The 19,640-nt window shown below is 58.1% G+C and overlaps 1 protein-coding gene across 1 annotated transcript in view; it reads right to left on the bottom strand.

The window, feature by feature from the left end:
- The window catches only part of LOC121274737 (sodium/calcium exchanger 1-like), a 459,072-nt gene that overhangs the window by 181,813 nt on the left and 257,619 nt on the right, over window positions 1-19,640 (bottom strand). The gene's annotated exons all lie outside the window — the stretch shown is intronic.

Genomic DNA, 19,640 nt, shown 5'->3' with positions numbered 1-19,640 from the left:
GGACTGTGCGCGGTAACACCGAGTGTGGGAGAGAGAGACCGGGACTGTGCGCGGTAACACCGAATGTGGGATATGAAGACCGGGACTGAGCGTGGTAACTCCTAGTGTGGGATAGAGAGACCGGGACTGTGCACGGTAACTCCGAGTGTTGGATAGATAGACCGGGACTGTGCGCGGTAACACCGAGTGTGGGATATGGAGACCGGGACTGTGCACGGTAACTCCGAGTGTGGGATAGAGAGACCGGGAATGTGCGCAGTAAAACCGAGTGTGGAATATAGAGACCGGGACTGTGCGTGGAAACTCCGAGTGTCGGTTAGAGAGAACGGGACTGTGCACGGTAACACCGAGTGTGGGATACGGAGACCAGGACTGTGCACGGTAACTCCAATGGTGGGATAAGGAGACCGGGACTGTGCGCGGTAACTCCGAGTGTGGGATAGAGAGACCAGGACGGTGCATGGTAACTCCGAGTGTGGGATACGGAGACCGGGACTGTGCATGGTAACTCCGATTGTGGGATACGGAGACCGGGACTGTGCATGGTAACTCCGAGTGTGGGATGGAGAGACCGGGACTGTGCACGGTAACTCCGAGTGTGGGATACGGATACCAGGACTGTACACGGTAACTCCGAGTGTGGGATGGAGAGACCGGGACTGTGCGCGGTAACTCCGAGTGTGGGATACGGATACCAGGACTGTGCATGGTAACTCTGAGTGTGGGATAGAGAGACCAGGACGGTGCATGGTAACTCCGAGTGTGGGATAGAGAGACCGGGACTGTGCGCGGTAACTCCGAGTGTGGGATACGGAGACTGGGACTGTGCATGGTAACTCCGAGTGTGGGATGGAGAGACCGGGACTGTGCGCGGTAACTCCGAGTGTGGGATAGAGAGACCAGGACGGTGCATGGTAACTCCGAGTGTGGGATACGGAGACTGGGACTGTGCATGGTAACTCCGAGTGTGGGATAGAGAGACCGGGACTGTGCACGGTAACTCCGAGTGTGGGATAGAGAGGCCGGGACTGTGCGCGGTAACTCCGAGTGTGGGATAGTGAGACCGAGACTGTGCGCGGTAACTCCGAGTGTGGGATAGAGAGACCGGGACTGTGCACGGTAACTCCGAGTTTTCGATACGGAGACCGGGACTGTGCACGGTAACTCCGAGTGTTCGATACGGAGACTGGGACTGTGCGCGGTAACTCCGAGTGTGGGATACGGATACCAGGACTGTGCATGTTAACTCTGAGTGTGGGATAGAGAGACCAGGACGGTGCATGGTAAATCCGAGTGTGGGTTAGAGAGACCGGGTCTGTGCGCGGTAACTCAGAGTGTGGGATACGGAGACTGGGACTGTGCATGGTAACTCCGAGTGTGGGATGGAGAGACCGGGAATGTGTGTGGTATCTCCGAGTTTGGGATATGGAGACCGGAACTGTGCAGGGTAACTCCAAGTGTGGGATAAAGAGTCCGGGACTGTGCGTGGTATCTCCGAGTGTGGGATATGGAGACCGGGACTGTGCGTGGTATCTCCGAGTGTGGGATATGGAGACCGGGACTGTGCGCGGTAACACCGAGTGTGGGATAGAGAGACCGGGACTGTGCGCGGTACCTCCGAGAGTGGGATACGGAGACCGGGACTGTGCGTGGTAACTCCGAGTCTGGGATAGAGAGACCGGGACTGTGCGCTGTAACTCCGAGTGTGGGATAGAGCGACTGGGAATGCTCCCGGTAACACTGAGTGTGGGATACGGAGACTGGGACTGTGCGTTGTTACTCCGAGTGTGGGATACAGAGACCGCGACTGTGCTCGGTAACTCCGAGTGTGGGATGGAGAGACCGGGACTGTGCACAGTAACTCCGAGTGTGGGATAGAGAGACCGGGACTGTGCGCGGTAACTCCGAGTGTGAGATATGGAGACCGGGACTGTGCTCGGTAACTCCGAGTGTGGGATAGAGAGACCGGGACTGTGCGCGGTAACTCCGAGTGTGGGATAGAGAGACCGGGACTGTGCGCGGTAACTCCGAGTGTGGGATAGAGAGACCGGGACTGTGCGCGGTAACTCCGAGTGTGGGATACGGAGACCGGGACTGTGCACGGTAACTCCAATGGTGGGATAAGGAGAGCGGGACTGTTTGAGGTAACTCGGAGTGTGGGATAGAGACACCGGGACTGTGCGCGGTAACTCCGAGTTTGGGATACGGAGACCGAGACTGTGTACAGTAACTCAGAGTTTGGGATACGGAGACCGGGACTGTGCACGGTAGCTCCGAGTGTGGGATAGAGAGACCGGGACTGTGTGCAGTAACTCCGAGTGTGGGATAGAGAGACCGGGACTGTGCGTGGTATCTCCGAATTTGCGATATGGAGACGGGGACCGTGCGTGGTATCTCCGAGTTTGCGATATGGAGACCGGGACTGTGCGTGGTATCTCCGAGTGTGGGATAGAGAGACCGGGACTGTGCGCGGTATCTCCGAGTGTGGGATACGGAGACCGGGACTGTGCGTGGTAACTCCGAGTGTGGGATAGAGAGACCGGGACTGTGCGCGGTATCTCCGAGTTTGGGATACGGAGACCGGGACGGTGCGCGGTAACTCCGAATGTGTGATACGGAGACCGGGACTGTGCTTTGTAACTCCGAGTGTGGGATACGGAGACCGGGACTGTGCACGGTAACTCCGAGTGTGGGATAGAGAGACCGGGACTGTACGTGGTAACTCCGAGTGTGGGTTACGGAGACCGGGACTGTGCGCGGTAACTCCGAGTGTGGGATACGGAGACCGGGACTGTGCACGATAACTCCGAGTGTGGGATAGAGAGACCGGAACTGTGCGCGGTAACTCCGAGTGTGGGATAGAGAGACCGGGACTGTGCGCGGTAACTCCGAGTGTGGGATAGAGAGACTGGGGCTGTGCATGGTAACTCCGAGTGTGGGATACGGAGACCGGAACTGTGCAGGGTAACTCCGAGTGTGGGATAAAGAGACCAGGACTGTGCACGGTAACACCGAGTGTGGGATAGAGAGACGGGGACTGTGCGCGGTAACTCCGAGTGTGGGACACGGAGACCGGGACTGTGCGCGGTAACTCCGAGTGTGGGACACGGAGACCGGGACTGTGCACAGTAACTCCGAGTGTGGGATAGAGAGAACGGGACTGTGTACAGTAACTCTGAGTGTGGGATAGAGAGACCGGGACTGTGCGTGGTATCTCCGAAGTTGCGATATGGAGACGGGGACCGTGCGTGGTATCTCCGAGTGTGGGATATGGAGACCGGGACTGTGCGTGGTAACTCCGAGTGTGGGATAGAGAGACCGGGACTGTGCGCGGTATCCCCGAGTGTGGGATACGGAGACCGGGACTGTGCGCGGTAACACCGAGTGTGGGATACGGAGACCGGGACTGTGCACGGTAACTCTGAGTGTGGGATACCGAGACCGGGACTGTGCACGGTAACTCCGAGTGTGGGATAGAGAGACCGGAACTGTGCGCGGTAACTCCGAGTGTGGGATAGAGAGACCGGGACTGTGCGTGTTATCTCCGAGTGTGGGATACGGAGACCGGGACTGTGCGTGGTATCTCCGAGTGTGGGATATGGAGGCCGGGACTGTGCACGGTAACACCGAGTGTGGGATAGAGAGACTGGGACTGTGCGCGGTAACTCCGAGAGTGGGATAGAGAGACCGGAACTGTGCGCGGTATCTCCGAGTGTGGGATACGGAGACCGGGACTGTGCGCGGTAACTCCAAGTGTGGGATACGGATACCGGGACTGTGCGTGGTAACTCCGAGTGTGCGACAGAGAGACCGGGACTGTGCACGGTAACTCCGAGTGTGGGATAGAGAGACCGGGACTGTGCGCGGCATCTCCGAGCGTGGGATAGAGAGTCCGGGAATGTGCGTGGTATCTCCGAGTGTGGGATATGGAGACCGGAACTGTGCAGGGTAACTCCAAGTGTGGGATAAAGAGACCGGGACTGTGCGTGTTATCTCCGAGTGTGGGATATGGAGACGGGGACTGTGCGTGGTATCTCCGAGTGTGGGATATGGAGGCCGGGACTGTGCACGGTAACACCGAGTGTGGGATAGAGAGACTGGGACTGTGCGCGGTAACTCCGAGAGTGGGATAGAGAGACCGGAACTGTGCGCGGTGTCTCCGAGTGTGGGATACAGAGACCGGGACAGTGCGCGGTAACTCCAAGTGTGGGATACGGAGACCGGGACTGTGCGTGGTAACTCCGAGTGTGCGACAGAGAGACCGGGACTGTGCGTGGTAACACCGAGTGTAGGATACGGAGACCGGGATGGTGCGCGGTAACTCCGAGTGTGGGATAGAGAGACCGGGACTGTGCGCAGTAACTCCGAGTGTGGGATAGAGAGACCGGGACTGTGCACGGTAACTCCGAGTGTGGGATAAGGAGACCGGGACTGTGCACGGTAACTCCGAGTGTGGATCAGAGAGACCGGGATTGTGCATGGTAACTCCGAGTGAGGGATAGAAAGATCGGGACGGTGCACGGTAACTCCGAGTGTGGGATATGGAGACCGGGACTGTGCACGGTAACTCCGAGTGTGGGATAGAGAGACCGGGAATGCGCGCAGTAAAACCGAGTGTGGAATATAGAGACCGGGACTGTGCGTGGTAACTCCGAGTGTCGGTTAGAGAGACCGGGACTGTGCACGGTAACACCGAGTGTGGGATACGGAGACCAGGACTGTGCACGGTAACTCCAATGGTGGGATAAGGAGACCGGGACTGTGCGCGGTAACTCCGAGTGTGGGATAGAGAGACCAGGACGGTGCATGGTAACTAAGAGTGTGGGATATGGAGACCGGGACGGTGCATGGTAACTCCGATTGTGGGATACGGAGACCGGGACTGTGCATGGTAACTCCGAGTGTGGGATGGAGAGACCGGGACTGTGCACGGTAACTCCGAGTGTGGGATACGGATACCAGGACTGTGCACGGTAACTCCGAGTGTGGGATGGAGAGACCGGGACTGTGCGCGGTAACTCCGAGTGTGGGATACGGATACCAGGACTGTGCATGGTAACTCTGAGTGTGGGATAGAGAGACCAGGACGGTGCATGGTAACTCCGAGTGTGGGATAGAGAGACCGGGACTGTGCGCGGTAACTCCGAGTGTGGGATACGGAGACTGGGACTGTGCATGGTAACTCCGAGTGTGGGATACGGAGACTGGGACTGTGCATGGTAACTCCGAGTGTGGGATAGAGAGATCGGGATTGTGCGCGGTAACTCCGAGTGTGGGATAGAGAGACCGGAACTGTGCACGGTAACTCCGAGTGAGGGATAGAGAGATCAGGACAGTGCACGGTAACTCCGAGTGAGGGATAGAAAGACCGGGACTGTGCGCGCTAACTCCGAGTGTGGGATATGGAGAGCGGGACTGTGCACGGTAACTCCGAGTGAGGGATAGAAAGACCGGGACGGTGCACGGTAACTCCGAGTGAGGGATAGAGAGACCAGGACTGTGCGCGGTAACACCGAGTGTGGGAGAGAGAGACCGGGACTGTGCGCGGTAACACCGAATGTGGGATATGAAGACCGGGACTGAGCGTGGTAACTCCTAGTGTGGGATAGAGAGACCGGGACTGTGCACGGTAACTCCGAGTGTTGGATAGATAGACCGGGACTGTGCGCGGTAACACCGAGTGTGGGATATGGAGACCGGGACTGTGCACAGTAACTCCGAGTGTGGGATAGAGAGACCGGGAATGTGCGCAGTAAAACCGAGTGTGGAATATAGAGACCGGGACTGTGCGTGGAAACTCCGAGTGTCGGTTAGAGAGAACGGGACTGTGCACGGTAACACAGAGTGTGGGATACGGAGACCAGGACTGTGCACGGTAACTCCAATGGTGGGATAAGGAGACCGGGACTGTGCGCGGTAACTCCGAGTGTGGGATAGAGAGACCAGGGCGGTGCATGGTAACTCCGAGTGTGGGATACGGAGATCGGGACTGTGCATGGTAACTCCGATTGTGGGATACGGAGACCGGGACTGTGCATGGTAACTCCGAGTGTGGGATGGAGAGACCGGGACTGTGCACGGTAACTCCGAGTGTGGGATACGGATACCAGGACTGTGCACGGTAACTCCGAGTGTGGGATGGAGAGACCGGGACTGTGCGCGGTAACTCCGAGTGTGGGATACGGATACCAGGACTGTGCATGGTAACTCTGAGTGTGAGATAGAGAGACCAGGACGGTGCATGGTAACTCCGAGTGTGGGATAGAGAGACCGGGACTGTGCGCGGTAACTCCGAGTGTGGGATACGGAGACTGGGACTGTGCATGGTAACTCCGAGTGTGGGATGGAGAGACCGGGACTGTGCGCGGTAACTCCGAGTGTGGGATAGAGAGACCAGGACGGTGCATGGTAACTCCGAGTGTGGGATACGGAGACTGGGACTGTGCATGCTATCTCCGAGTGTGGGATAGAGAGACCGGGACTGTGCACGGTAACTCCGAGTGTGGGATAGAGAGGCCGGGACTGTGCGCGGTAACTCCGAGTGTGGGATAGTGAGACCGAGACTGTGCGCGGTAACTCCGAGTGTGGGATAGAGAGACCGGGACTGTGCACGGTAACTCCGAGTGTGGGATACGGATACCAGGACTGTGCATGGTAACTCTGAGTGTGGGATAGAGAGACCAGGACGGTGCATGGTAACTCCGAGTGTGGGATAGAGAGACCGGGACTGTGCGCGGTAACTCCGAGTGTGGGATACGGAGACTGGGACTGTGCATGGTAACTCCGAGTGTGGGATGGAGAGACCGGGACTGTGCGTGGTAACTCCGAGTGTGGGATGGAGAGACCGGGACTGTGCGCGGTAACTCCGAGTGTGGGATAGAGAGACCAGGACGGTGCATGGTAACTCCGAGTGTGGGATACGGAGACTGGGACTGTGCATGGTAACTCCGAGTGTGGGATAGAGAGACCGGGACTGTGCACGGTAACTCCGAGTGTGGGATAGAGAGGCCGGGACTGTGCACGGTAACTCCGAGTGTTCGATACAGAGACCGGAACTGTGTACAGTAACTCCGAGGGTGGGATACGGAGACCGGGACTGTGCACGGTAACTCCGAGAGTGCGACAGAGAGACCGGGATTGTGCGCGGTAACTCCGAGTGTGGGATAGAGAGACCGGAACTGTGCACGGTAACTCCGAGTGAGGGATAGAGAGATCAGGACAGTGCACGGTAACTCCGAGTGAGGGATAGAAAGACCGGGACTGTGCGCGCTAACTCCGAGTGTGGGATATGGAGAGCGGGACTGTGCACGGTAACTCCGAGTGAGGGATAGAAAGACCGGGACGGTGCACGGTAACTCCGAGTGTGGGACAGCGAGACCGGGAAGGTGCGCAGTAAAACCAAGTGTGGAATATAGAGACCGGGACTGTGCGTGGTAACTCCGAGTGTCGGTTAGAGAGACCGGGACTGTGCACGGTAACACCGAGTGTGGGATACGGAGACCAGGACTGTGCACGGTAACTCCAATGGTGGGATAAGGAGACCGGGACTGTGCGCGGTAACTCCGAGTGTGGGATAGAGAGACCAGGACGGTGCATGGTAACTCCGAGTGTGGGATACGGAGACCGGGACTGTGCATGGTAACTCCGATTGTGGGATACGGAGACCGGGACTGTGCATGGTAACTCCGAGTGTGGGATGGAGAGACCGGGACTGTGCACGGTAACTCCGAGTGTGGGATACGGATACCAGGACTGTGCACGGTAACTCCGAGTGTGGGATGGAGAGACCGGGACTGTGCGCGGTAACTCCGAGTGTGGGATACGGATACCAGGACTGTGCATGGTAAGTCTGAGTGTGGAATAGAGAGACCAGGACGGTGCATGGTAACTCCGAGTGTGGGATAGTGAGACCGGGACTGTGCGCGGTAACTCCGAGTGTGGGATAGAGAGACCAGGACGGTGCATGGTAACTCCGAGTGTGGGATACGGAGACTGGGACTGTGCTTGGTAACTCCGAGTGAGGGATAGAGAGACCGGGACTGTGCACGGTAACTCCGAGTGTGGGATAGAGAGACCGGGACTGTGCCCGGTAACTCCGAGTGTGGGATAGAGAGGCCGGGACTGTGCGCGGTAACTCCGAGTGTGGGATAGTGAGACCGGGACTGTGCGCGGTAACTCCGAGTGTGGGATAGAGAGACCGGGACTGTGCACGGTAACTCCGAGTGTTCGATACAGAGACCGGGACTGTGTACAGTAACTCCGAGGGTGGGATACGGAGACCGGGACTGTGCACGGTAACTCCGAGAGTGCGACAGAGAGACCGGGATTGTGCGCGGTAACTCCGAGTGTGGGATAGAGAGACCGGAACTGTGCACGGTAACTCCGAGTGAGGGATAGAAAGATCAGGACAGTGCACGGTAACTCCGAGTGAGGGATAGAAAGACCGGGACTGGGCGCGCTAACTCCGAGTGTGGGATATGGAGAGCGGGACTGTGCACGGTAACTCCGAGTGAGGGATAGGAAGTCCGGGACGGTGCACGGTAACTCCGAGTGAGGGATAGAGAGACCAGGACTGTGCGCGGTAAAACCGAGTGTGGGAGAGAGAGACCGGGACTGTGCGCGGTAACACCGAGTGTGGGATATGAAGACCGGGACTGTGCGTGGTAACTCCTAGTGTGGGATAGAGAGACCGGGACTGTGCACGGCAACTCCGAGTGTTAGATAGATAGACCGGGACTGTGCGCGATAACTCCGAGTGTGGGATAGAGAGACCGGGACTGTGTACGGTAACTCCGATTGTGGGATATAGAGACCGGGACTGTGCGTGATAACTCCGAGTGTGGCATAGAGAGGCCGGGACTGTGCGTGGTAACTCCGATTGTGGGATACGGAGACCGGGAATGTGCACGGGACCTCCGAGTGTCGGATAGAGAGACCGGGAATGTGCACGGTAACTCCGAGTGTGGGATACGGAGACCGGGACAGTGCGTGGTAACTCTGAGTGTGGGAGAGGGAGACCGGGACTGTGCACGGTAACTCCGAATGTGGGATACGGAGACCGGGACTGTGCGTTGTAACTCCGAGTGTGGGATACGGAGACCGGGACTGTGCGCGGTAACTCCGAGTGTGGGATAGGGAGACCGGGACTGTGCACGGTAACTCCGAATGTGGGATACGGAGACCGGGACTGTGCGTTGTAACTCCGAGTGTGGGATACGGAGACCGGGACTGTGCACGGTAACTCCGAGTGTGGAATGGAGAGACTGGAACTGTGCGCGGTAACTCCGAGTGTGGGATAGAGAGACCGGGACTGTGCGCGGTAACTCCGAGTGTGGGATAGAGAGACCGGGACTGTGCGTGGTAACTCTGAGTGCGGGATAGAGAGACCGGGACTGTGCGCGGTAACTCCGAGTGTGGGATAGAGAGACCGGGAATGTGCGTGGTATCTCCGAGTGTGGGATATGGAGACCGGAACTGTGCAGGGTAACTCCAAGTGTGGGATAAAGAGACCGGGACTGTGCGCGGTATCTCCGAATGTGGGATATGGAGACCGGGACTGTGCGCGGTAACTCCGAGTGTGGGACACGGAGACCGGGACTGTGCACAGTAACTCCGAGTGTGGGATAGAGAGAACGGGACTGTGTACAGTAACTCTGAGTGTGGGATAGAGAGACCGGGACTGTGCGTGGTATCTCCGAAGTTGCGATATGGAGACGGGGACCGTGCGTGGTATCTCCGAGTGTGGGATATGGAGACCGGGACTGTGCGTGGTAACTCCGAGTGTGGGATAGAGAGACCGGGACTGTGCGCGGTATCTCCGAGTGTGGGATACGGAGACCGGGACTGTGCGCGGTAACACCGAGTGTGGGATACGGAGACCGGGACTGTGCGCGGTAACTCCGAGTGTAGGATAGGGAGACCGGGACTGTGCACGGTAACACCGAATGTGGGATACGGAGACCGGGACTGTGCGTTGTAACTCCGAGTGTGGGATACGGAGACCGGGACTGTGCACGTAACTCCGAGTGTGGGATACGGCGACCGGAACTGTGCAGGGTAACTCCAAGTGTGGGATAAAGAGACCGGGACAGTGCGTGGTATCTCCGAGTGTGGGATATGGAGACCGGGACTGTGCGTGGTATCTCCGAGTGTGGGATATGGAGGCCGGGACTGTGCACGGTAACACCGAGTGTGGGATAGAGAGACCGGGACTGTGCGCAGTAACTCCGAGAGTGGGATAGAGAGACCGGAACTGTGCGCGGTATCTCCGAGTGTGGGATACGGAGACCGGGACTGTGCGTGGTAACTCCGAGTGTGCGACAGAGAGACCGGGACTGTGCACGGTAACTCCGAATGTGGGATACGGAGACCGGGACTGTGCTTTGTAGCTCCGAGTGTGTGATACGGAGACCGGGACTGTGCACGGTAACTCCGAGTGAGGGATAGAGAGACCGGGACTGTGCATGGTAAGTCCGAGTGTGGGATAGAGAGACCGGGACTGTGCGTGGTAACTCCGAGTGTGGGATACGGAGACCGGGACGGTGCGCGGTAACTCCGAGTGTGGGATAGAGAGACCGGGACTGTGCGCAGTAACTCCGAGTGTGGGATAGAGAGACCGGGACTGTGCGCGGTAACTCCGAGTGTGGGATAAGGAGACCGGGACTGTGCACGGTAACTCCGAGTGTGGATCAGAGAGACCGGGACTGTGCATGGTAACTCCGAGTGAGGGATAGAAAGATCAGGACGGTGCACGGTAACTCCGAGTGTGGGATATGGAGACCGGGACTGTGCACGGTAACTCCGAGTGTGGGATAGAGAGACCGGGAATGTGCGCAGTAAAACCGAGTGTGGAATATAGAGACCGGGACTGTGCGTGGTAACTCCGAGTGTCGGTTAGAGAGACCGGGACTGTGCGTGGTAACTCCGAGTGTCGGTTAGAGAGACCGGGACTGTGCACGGTAACACCGAGTGTGGGATACGGAGACCAGGACTGTGCACGGTAACTCCAATGGAGGGATAAGGAGACCGGGACTGTGCGCGGTAACTCCGAGTGTGGGATAGAGAGACCAGGACGGTGCATGGTAACTCCGAGTGTGGGACACGGAGACCGGGACTGTGCATGGTAACTCCGATTGTGGGATACGGAGACCGGGACTGTGCATGGTAACTCCGAGTGTGGGATGGAGAGACCGGGACTGTGCACGGTAACTCCGAGTGTGGGATACGGATACCAGGACTGTGCACGGTAACTCCGAGTGTGGGATGGAGAGACCGGGGCTGTGCGCGGTAACTCCGAGTGTGGGATACGGATACCAGGACTGTGCATGGTAACTCTGAGTGTGGGATAGAGAGACCAGGACGGTGCATGGTAACTCCGAGTGTGGGATAGAGAGACCGGGACTGTGCGCGGTAACTCCGAGTGTGGGATACCGAGACTGGGACTGTGCATGGTAACTCCGAGTGTGGGATAGAGAGACCAGGACGGTGCATGGTAACTCCGAGTGTGGGATAGAGAGACCGGAACTGTGCACGGTAACTCCGAGTGAGGGATAGAAAGATCAGGACAGTGCACGGTAACTCCGAGTGAGGGATAGAAAGACCGGGACTGGGCGCGCTAACTCCGAGTGTGGGATATGGAGAGCGGGACTGTGCACGGTAACTCCGAGTGAGGGATAGGAAGTCCGGGACGGTGCACGGTAACTCCGAGTGAGGGATAGAGAGACCAGGACTGTGCGCGGTAAAACCGAGTGTGGGAGAGAGAGACCGGGACTGTGCGCGGTAACACCGAGTGTGGGATATGAAGACCGGGACTGTGCGTGGTAACTCCTAGTGTGGGATAGAGAGACCGGGACTGTGCACGGCAACTCCGAGTGTTAGATAGATAGACCGGGACTGTGCGCGATAACTCCGAGTGTGGGATAGAGAGACCGGGACTGTGTACGGTAACTCCGATTGTGGGATATAGAGACCGGGACTGTGCGTGATAACTCCGAGTGTGGCATAGAGAGGCCGGGACTGTGCGTGGTAACTCCGATTGTGGGATACGGAGACCGGGAATGTGCACGGGACCTCCGAGTGTCGGATAGAGAGACCGGGAATGTGCACGGTAACTCCGAGTGTGGGATACGGAGACCGGGACAGTGCGTGGTAACTCTGAGTGTGGGAGAGGGAGACCGGGACTGTGCACGGTAACTCCGAATGTGGGATACGGAGACCGGGACTGTGCGTTGTAACTCCGAGTGTGGGATACGGAGACCGGGACTGTGCGCGGTAACTCCGAGTGTGGGATAGGGAGACCGGGACTGTGCACGGTAACTCCGAATGTGGGATACGGAGACCGGGACTGTGCGTTGTAACTCCGAGTGTGGGATACGGAGACCGGGACTGTGCACGGTAACTCCGAGTGTGGAATGGAGAGACTGGAACTGTGCGCGGTAACTCCGAGTGTGGGATAGAGAGACCGGGACTGTGCGCGGTAACTCCGAGTGTGGGATAGAGAGACCGGGACTGTGCGTGGTAACTCTGAGTGCGGGATAGAGAGACCGGGACTGTGCGCGGTAACTCCGAGTGTGGGATAGAGAGACCGGGAATGTGCGTGGTATCTCCGAGTGTGGGATATGGAGACCGGAACTGTGCAGGGTAACTCCAAGTGTGGGATAAAGAGACCGGGACTGTGCGCGGTATCTCCGAATGTGGGATATGGAGACCGGGACTGTGCGCGGTAACTCCGAGTGTGGGACACGGAGACCGGGACTGTGCACAGTAACTCCGAGTGTGGGATAGAGAGAACGGGACTGTGTACAGTAACTCTGAGTGTGGGATAGAGAGACCGGGACTGTGCGTGGTATCTCCGAAGTTGCGATATGGAGACGGGGACCGTGCGTGGTATCTCCGAGTGTGGGATATGGAGACCGGGACTGTGCGTGGTAACTCCGAGTGTGGGATAGAGAGACCGGGACTGTGCGCGGTATCTCCGAGTGTGGGATACGGAGACCGGGACTGTGCGCGGTAACACCGAGTGTGGGATACGGAGACCGGGACTGTGCGCGGTAACTCCGAGTGTAGGATAGGGAGACCGGGACTGTGCACGGTAACACCGAATGTGGGATACGGAGACCGGGACTGTGCGTTGTAACTCCGAGTGTGGGATACGGAGACCGGGACTGTGCACGTAACTCCGAGTGTGGGATACGGCGACCGGAACTGTGCAGGGTAACTCCAAGTGTGGGATAAAGAGACCGGGACAGTGCGTGGTATCTCCGAGTGTGGGATATGGAGACCGGGACTGTGCGTGGTATCTCCGAGTGTGGGATATGGAGGCCGGGACTGTGCACGGTAACACCGAGTGTGGGATAGAGAGACCGGGACTGTGCGCAGTAACTCCGAGAGTGGGATAGAGAGACCGGAACTGTGCGCGGTATCTCCGAGTGTGGGATACGGAGACCGGGACTGTGCGTGGTAACTCCGAGTGTGCGACAGAGAGACCGGGACTGTGCACGGTAACTCCGAATGTGGGATACGGAGACCGGGACTGTGCTTTGTAGCTCCGAGTGTGTGATACGGAGACCGGGACTGTGCACGGTAACTCCGAGTGAGGGATAGAGAGACCGGGACTGTGCATGGTAAGTCCGAGTGTGGGATAGAGAGACCGGGACTGTGCGTGGTAACTCCGAGTGTGGGATACGGAGACCGGGACGGTGCGCGGTAACTCCGAGTGTGGGATAGAGAGACCGGGACTGTGCGCAGTAACTCCGAGTGTGGGATAGAGAGACCGGGACTGTGCGCGGTAACTCCGAGTGTGGGATAAGGAGACCGGGACTGTGCACGGTAACTCCGAGTGTGGATCAGAGAGACCGGGACTGTGCATGGTAACTCCGAGTGAGGGATAGAAAGATCAGGACGGTGCACGGTAACTCCGAGTGTGGGATATGGAGACCGGGACTGTGCACGGTAACTCCGAGTGTGGGATAGAGAGACCGGGAATGTGCGCAGTAAAACCGAGTGTGGAATATAGAGACCGGGACTGTGCGTGGTAACTCCGAGTGTCGGTTAGAGAGACCGGGACTGTGCGTGGTAACTCCGAGTGTCGGTTAGAGAGACCGGGACTGTGCACGGTAACACCGAGTGTGGGATACGGAGACCAGGACTGTGCACGGTAACTCCAATGGAGGGATAAGGAGACCGGGACTGTGCGCGGTAACTCCGAGTGTGGGATAGAGAGACCAGGACGGTGCATGGTAACTCCGAGTGTGGGACACGGAGACCGGGACTGTGCATGGTAACTCCGATTGTGGGATACGGAGACCGGGACTGTGCATGGTAACTCCGAGTGTGGGATAGAGAGACCGGGACTGTGCACGGTAACTCCGAGTGTGGGATACGGATACCAGGACTGTGCACGGTAACTCCGAGTGTGGGATGGAGAGACCGGGGCTGTGCGCGGTAACTCCGAGTGTGGGATACGGATACCAGGACTGTGCATGGTAACTCTGAGTGTGGGATAGAGAGACCAGGACGGTGCATGGTAACTCCGAGTGTGGGATAGAGAGACCGGGACTGTGCGCGGTAACTCCGAGTGTGGGATACCGAGACTGGGACTGTGCATGGTAACTCCGAGTGTGGGATAGAGAGACCAGGACGGTGCATGGTAACTCCGAGTGTGGGATACGGAGACTGGGACTGTGCATGGTAACTCCGAGTGTGGGATAGAGAGACCGGGACTGTGCACGGTAACTCCGAGTGTGGGATAGAGATACCGGGACTGTGCCCGGTAACTCCGAGTGTGGGATACGGAGACCGGGACTGTGCACGGTAACTCCGAGAGTGCGACAGAGAGACCGGGATTGTGCGCGGTAACTCCGAGTGTGGGATAGAGAGACCGGAACTGTGCACGGTAACTCCGAGTGAGGGATAGAAAGACCGGGACTGTGCGCGCTAACTCCGAGTGTGGGATATGGAGAGCGGGACTGTGCGCGGTAACACCGAGTGTGGGATAGAGAGACCGGGACTGTGCGCGGTACCTCCGAGAGTGGGATAGAGAGACCGGAACTGTGCCCGGTATCTCCGAGTGTGTGATACGGAGACCGGGACTGTGCGCGGTAACTCCAAGTGTGGGATACGGAGACCGGGACTGTGCGCTGTAACTCCGAGTGTGGGATAGAGAGACTGGGAATGCTCTCGGTAACACTGAGTGTGGGATACGGAGACTGGGACTGTGCGCGGTAACTCCGAGTGTGAGACAGAGAGACCGGGACTGTGCACGGTAACTCCGAATGTCTGATACGGAGACCGGGATTGTGCTTTGTAACTCCGAGTGTGGTATACGGAGACCGGGACTGTGCACGGTAACTTCGAGTGTGGGATAGAGAGACCGGGACTGTACGTGGTAACTCCGAGTGTGGGATACGGAGACCGGGACTGTGCGCGGTAACTCCGAGTGTGGGATACGGAGACCGGGACTGTGCACGGTAACTCCGAGTGTGGGATAGAGAGACCGGAACTGTGCGCGGTAACTCCGAGTGTGGGATAGAGAGACCGGGCCTGTGCGCGGTAACTCCGAGTGTGGGATAGAGAGACTGGGGCTGTGCATGGTAACTCCGAGTGTGGGATACGGAGACCGGAACTGTGCAGGGTAACTCCGAGTGTGGGATAAAGAGACCAGGACTGTGCACGGTAACACCGAGTGAGGGATAGAGAGACCGGGACTGTGCGCGGTAACTCCGAGTGTGGGACACGGAGACCGGGACTGTGCACAGTAACTCCGAGTGTGGGATAGAGAGAACGGGACTGTGTACAGTAACTCTGAGTGTGGGATAGAGAGACCGGGACTGTGCGTGGTATCTCCGAAGTTGCGATATGGAGACGGGGACCGTGCGTGGTATCTCCGAGTGTGGGATATGGAGACCGGGACTGTGCGTGGTAACTCCGAGTGTGGGATAGAGAGACCGGGACTGTGCGCGGTATCTCCGAGTGTGGGATACGGAGACCGGGACTGTGCGCGGTAACACCGAGTGTGGGATACGGAGACCGGGACTGTGCGTGGTAACTCCGAGTGTAGGATAGGGAGACCGGGACTGTGCACGGTAACACCGAATGTGGGATACGGAGACCGGGACTGTGCGTTGTAACTCCGAGTGTGGGATACGGAGACCGGGACTGTGCACGTAACTCCGAGTGTGGGATACGGCGACCGGAACTGTGCAGGGTAACTCCAAGTGTGGGATAAAGAGACCGGGACAGTGCGTGGTATCTCCGAGTGTGGGATATGGAGACCGGGACTGTGCGTGGTATCTCCGAGTGTGGGATATGGAGGCCGGGACTGTGCACGGTAACACCGAGTGTGGGATAGAGAGACCGGGACTGTGCGCAGTAACTCCGAGAGTGGGATAGAGAGACTGGAACTGTGCGCGGTATCTCCGAGTGTGGGATACGGAGACCGGGACTGTGCGTGGTAACTCCGAGTGTGCGACAGAGAGACCGGGACTGTGCACGGTAACTCCGAATGTGGGATACGGAGACCGGGACTGTGCTTTGTAACTCCGAGTGTGTGATACGGAGACCGGGACTGTGCACGGTAACTCCGAGTGAGGGATAGAGAGACCGGGACTGTGCATGGTAAGTCCGAGTGTGGGATAGAGAGACCGGGACTGTGCGTGGTAACTCCGAGTGTGGGATACGGAGACCGGGACGGTGCGCGGTAACTCCGAGTGTGGGATAGAGAGACCGGGACTGTGCGCAGTAACTCCGAGTGTGGGATAGAGAGACCGGGACTGTGCGCGGTAACTCCGAGTGTGGGATAAGGAGACCGGGACTGTGCACGGTAACTCCGAGTGTGGATCAGAGAGACCGGGACTGTGCATGGTAACTCCGAGTGAGGGATAGAAAGATCAGGACGGTGCACGGTAACTCCGAGTGTGGGATATGGAGACCGGGACTGTGCACGGTAACTCCGAGTGTGGGATAGAGAGACCGGGAATGTGCGCAGTAAAACCGAGTGTGGAATATAGAGACCGGGACTGTGCGTGGTAACTCCGAGTGTCGGTTAGAGAGACCGGGACTGTGCGTGGTAACTCCGAGTGTCGGTTAGAGAGACCGGGACTGTGCACGGTAACACCGAGTGTGGGATACGGAGACCAGGACTGTGCACGGTAACTCCAATGGAGGGATAAGGAGACCGGGACTGTGCGCGGTAACTCCGAGTGTGGGATAGAGAGACCAGGACGGTGCATGGTAACTCCGAGTGTGGGACACGGAGACCGGGACTGTGCATGGTAACTCCGATTGTGGGATACGGAGACCGGGACTGTGCATGGTAACTCCGAGTGTGGGATGGAGAGACCGGGACTGTGCACGGTAACTCCGAGTGTGGGATACGGATACCAGGACTGTGCACGGTAACTCCGAGTGTGGGATGGAGAGACCGGGGCTGTGCGCGGTAACTCCGAGTGTGGGATACGGATACCAGGACTGTGCATGGTAACTCTGAGTGTGGGATAGAGAGACCAGGACGGTGCATGGTAACTCCGAGTGTGGGATAGAGAGACCGGGACTGTGCGCGGTAACTCCGAGTGTGGGATACCGAGACTGGGACTGTGCATGGTAACTCCGAGTGTGGGATAGAGAGACCAGGACGGTGCATGGTAACTCCGAGTGTGGGATACGGAGACTGGGACTGTGCATGGTAACTCCGAGTGTGGGATAGAGAGACCGGGACTGTGCACGGTAACTCCGAGTGTGGGATAGAGATACCGGGACTGTGCCCGGTAACTCCGAGTGTGGGACACGGAGACCGGGACTGTGCACGGTAACTCCGAGAGTGCGACAGAGAGACCGGGATTGTGCGCGGTAACTCCGAGTGTGGGATAGAGAGACCGGAACTGTGCACGGTAACTCCGAGTGAGGGATAGAAAGACCGGGACTGTGCGCGCTAACTCCGAGTGTGGGATATGGAGAGCGGGACTGTGCGCGGTAACACCGAGTGTGGGATAGAGAGACCGGGACTGTGCGCGGTACCTCCGAGAGTGGGATAGAGAGACCGGAACTGTGCCCGGTATCTCCGAGTGTGTGATACGGAGACCGGGACTGTGCGCGGTAACTCCAAGTGTGGGATACGGAGACCGGGACTGTGCGCTGTAACTCCGAGTGTGGGATAGAGAGACTGGGAATGCTCCCGGTAACACTGAGTGTGGGATACGGAGACTGGGACTGTGCGCGGTAACTCCGAGTGTGAGACAGAGAGACCGGGACTGTGCACGGTAACTCCGAATGTCTGATACGGAGACCGGGATTGTGCTTTGTAACTCCGAGTGTGGTATACGGAGACCGGGACTGTGCACGGTAACTTCGAGTGTGGGATAGAGAGACCGGGACTGTACGTGGTAACTCCGAGTGTGGGATACGGAGACCGGGACTGTGCGCGGTAACTCCGAGTGTGGGATACGGAGACCGGGACTGTGCACGGTAACTCCGAGTGTGGGATAGAGAGACCGGAACTGTGCGCGGTAACTCCGAGTGTGGGATAGAGAGACCGGGACTGTGCGCGGTAACTCCGAGTGTGGGATAGAGAGACTGGGGCTGTGCATGGTAACTCCGAGTGTGGGATACGGAGACCGGAACTGTGCAGGGTAACTCCGAGTGTGGGATAAAGAGACCAGGACTGTGCACGGTAACACCGAGTGAGGGATAGAGAGACCGGGACTGTGCGCGGTAACTCCGAGTGTGGGACACGGAGACCGGGACTGTGCACAGTAACTCCGAGTGTGGGATAGAGAGACCGGGACTGTGTACTGTAACTCTGAGTGTGGGATAGAGAGACCGGGACTGTGCGTGGTATCTCCGAAGTTGCGATATGGAGACGGGGACCGTGCGTGGTATCTCCGAGTGTGGGATATGGAGACCGGGACTGTGCGTGGTAACTCCGAGTGTGGGATAGAGAGACCGGGACTGTGCGCGGTATCTCCGAGTGTGGGATACGGAGACCGGGACTGTGCGCGGTAACACCGAGTGTGGGATACGGAGACCGGGACTGTGCGTGGTAACTCCGAGTGTAGGATAGGGAGACCGGGACTGTGCACGGTAACACCGAATGTGGGATACGGAGACCGGGACTGTGCGTTGTAACTCCGAGTGTGGGATACGGAGACCGGGACTGTGCACGTAACTCCGAGTGTGGGATACGGCGACCGGAACTGTGCAGGGTAACTCCAAGTGTGGGATAAAGAGACCGGGACAGTGCGTGGTATCTCCGAGTGTGGGATATGGAGACCGGGACTGTGCGTGGTATCTCCGAGTGTGGGATATGGAGGCCGGGACTGTGCACGGTAACACCGAGTGTGGGATAGAGAGACCGGGACTGTGCGCAGTAACTCCGAGAGTGGGATAGAGAGACCGGAACTGTGCGCGGTATCTCCGAGTGTGGGATACGGAGACCGGGACTGTGCGTGGTAACTCCGAGTGTGCGACAGAGAGACCGGGACTGTGCACGGTAACTCCGAATGTGGGATACGGAGACCGGGACTGTGCTTTGTAACTCCGAGTGTGTGATACGGAGACCGGGACTGTGCACGGTAACTCCGAGTGAGGGATAGAGAGACCGGGACTGTGCATGGTAAGTCCGAGTGTGGGATAGAGAGACCGGGACT

Source organism: Carcharodon carcharias (genome assembly GCF_017639515.1).
Source record: "Carcharodon carcharias isolate sCarCar2 chromosome 37 unlocalized genomic scaffold, sCarCar2.pri SUPER_37_unloc_3, whole genome shotgun sequence".
Classification (NCBI taxonomy): Eukaryota; Metazoa; Chordata; class Chondrichthyes; order Lamniformes; family Lamnidae; genus Carcharodon; species Carcharodon carcharias.
The sequence above is the reverse complement of the archived record's forward strand: the minus strand, read 5'-3'. Positions and strand labels throughout refer to the sequence as shown.